The 2,943-nt window shown below is 35.3% G+C and overlaps 1 non-coding gene across 1 annotated transcript; it reads left to right on the forward strand.

Annotated features, from left to right (window-relative positions):
* Positions 1-1,646: 1,646 nt before the first annotated feature.
* trnat-cgu (transfer RNA threonine (anticodon CGU)) lies at positions 1,647-1,718 on the forward strand. The gene has a single exon. It is a non-coding gene; the product is annotated as a tRNA-Thr (tRNA).
* Positions 1,719-2,943: the final 1,225 nt, after the last annotated feature.

Consider the following 2,943-nt stretch of genomic DNA (forward strand, 5'->3'; position numbering starts at 1 on the left):
GACCAATAAATAATTAAACAGACTGCTACAGTGATACTACTTATTCTCTCAGGGAGTAAGATGCTTGGTGTTTCCTTCATAAAGAAGAATGCACACTGTAATCTTACACTGGAAAATATTCTATTTCTCAGGTTGTAATGTTGCAGGGGTTTATGATTTGAAAAAGAAGACCAGGGAAAAAATCATCTATGAGCTATAAAATAAACCACAGGCCCTTTGAGCAGTTTGAAATCCTTTTGATTCAATGCTGGATACTTATCTGGTTTTATTGTAGAAACCTGCCCGTAAGACAGTTACAGTCTGCTCAATAAAAGTTCATCTTAAGAGCATGCAATCCAAATCAAATCACATAATTCCCTAGATGGGAACTGTAGTTCAACAGTCACCTTTGTTAAATACTTGAGAAACTTAAAAAAATCTCACAGTCTGAAAAAATATATTAGTATATTAATAAATGTAACACTCTTGTTTTTAAGTACTTTGCTATTTATTTTAGATGAAAGTTTGCTGCTTTGGTCTACTAAAGCACAGAAAGAAACTGGCACGTTTCAAGGCACTCTGAATTCAATTTACCTGTGTGTTTTTATTCCACAGAAAGCCAATTTTCAGTCTGTAGTGCTGTATGTGCTATAAGCAGGTCAAGGTGAGTACTCTACATCTGCAGTTTCCACTGCTAACACACTCCCACTGGAAATGAGTCTTATTCATTTTTCAAACAGCCTCTAGCATATCTGATAAAATAAAATATAAAAAGCAGCTCGGCCAAGCATTCATCTTTGATGTTTTGCAAAGAAATACTGTGGAAAGCTGCAGTCTGATTTCATGCATATTGTATTCCTTGTATTCCTTAGCAACGAATTGCAAGCAGCTCACTGGTTTTTGTAGCTACTTCTCATTCATGTCCATCTCTGTCAATTCCATACTGACTAAAACAATAGGACTGCACAAAATTGGATTCGATTTAGATTTGTTCTGATCATACATTTTCTGTAGCACCACTGTTAGGCCAAGCTGGGAAATACAATGTTTTTGAGTTCCTGAGCTTGCAGACATTATTTCAATCACTTACACTTTATACATTGTTTGATAACAGTTTTTTGTTTGTTTGTTTGTTTGTTTGTTTGTTTTAAGAAAAATAACTTTATCAATAAGATAATTATTTATATATAAGAAGGGTAAACCTTCAGGTAACATCATCTTTACTTTTGCTTGACCCCATTGCTTAAATTAGTTCAATTCTACATTGTGTACTGTTTTAGTTTTGCAGAGTGTAGCAACATCACCATTTCTAGTAGCTTTCAACAGAAACAAAGAGTAACAAAGAGTAACAACAACAGCAAACCTACCTTCTGTGTAGCTCTCTGTTGCTAACACTAGTCATAGGAGAGCAGAGACCTCTGCCTGCCAAAGATTACAAACCGATCTTGTTTTCACGGAGTAGAGAACAGCGCCCTCTTGTGGCCAAATGTCGACAATACATTTGTACCGATTGCATGTTTTATCTCAGCAGCATAATGGCGCCTGTCTCGGGGGGAAAAGACCTGAAGTAGCAGCTCTCCACAATAAGTCATGGAATATAAACTCACAATGAAAATACAGCTATTCTTATAACTATTAAATGATATCTTGATGACGAACACAGCGCAGGCTCGGTGGCCAAGTGGTAAGGCGTCGGTCTCGTAAACCGAAGATCGCGGGTTCGAACCCCGTCCGTGCCTTTTGTAGTATTAATTACTTTTAAACGTTAACTTTAGTGAGAGTAATTGCATTTGGGACCTTTTTCATTATTTTTCAAACAGTATATAGCTAGAAAATTAGCCACTGTAATCCAGGATGTTGAATACTTGCATTAATGTCTTGTCATACATTGAAAATACTGTACAAATAATACTTGGCTTGAGCTTGATAACTAAAAAAATATGTTTTTTTGTCATTTATAAACTAAAATAGCAGTTCAACATTATGAAATTTGAAATTCTGTACCCCATATCTGCTCAATAATTCTCAATGAAACACATGTTGGTCACATAGCACTGTGATCAGCTCTGAGACAGAATTAAATTCAATTTGTTACAAAATGTATTCAGAATCCACCCTCTTTCCTATATAGATAAAAGGTCCATAAATATTTGGACATGTTGTTTACATCACCATGGCAAATTTTAAATGAAACAATCGAGGTGTGCATATTTTCATCTATTTCAAATAATGCATTGATGAAAGTATTGTATTGAATGTTTAAGAATTTAAATACATATTTTTCAAAAAGATTTTGATATTTGACTGACAAATGAGACCTGGTACTTTGTAATTCCATTACAAGCAGATAAAAGGTACTTGGCATCTGTTCATGGGAACAGGTCGTGCAATCAAATTCTTAATTATAAAAGACTATACTTACATATCGCGTAAGCAACCCAAGAGTTTCTAAGGACAGAGAAACAGGATATTCTTCAATAGTCAAGCCAGTCACTTGGTCTGAACTCAATATCACATTGTTCTCATGTACTGAAGACAAAACCAAAGACAAAGGCAGAGAGAGCAACAAACAAGCAGCAACTGCAGGAGGCTGGAGTAAAGGCCTAGCAGAGCATCTCAAGGAAGTAAATGCAGCATTTAGTCAAGTCTATGGATTCTACATTTCAGACAGTCATTGAGTACTTATATATAGCCCGTTATATTTAAAATTATATTAGCTTGTCCAGTTACTTTTGAGCATTCAAAAATGTATAAAGGCTCAAAAGTAACTGGACAAGGTGTGATGTCTCTATGTGTATAGAGACATCACACCTTCTAATTTGAATTTTGGGATAAGATCAAATTACTGGCGCAATCAGTATCATGAGAACTCATTTCAATGCAAGGCATAACTGCAAAGAGCCATGGATGAAGATTACATGGAAATGGAAAAATCTGTAGTAGATTTGCATATTTACCCATGTG

Source organism: Astatotilapia calliptera, chromosome 4 (assembly GCF_964374335.1).
Source record: "Astatotilapia calliptera chromosome 4, fAstCal68.1, whole genome shotgun sequence".
NCBI classification, from domain to species: Eukaryota; Metazoa; Chordata; class Actinopteri; order Cichliformes; family Cichlidae; genus Astatotilapia; species Astatotilapia calliptera.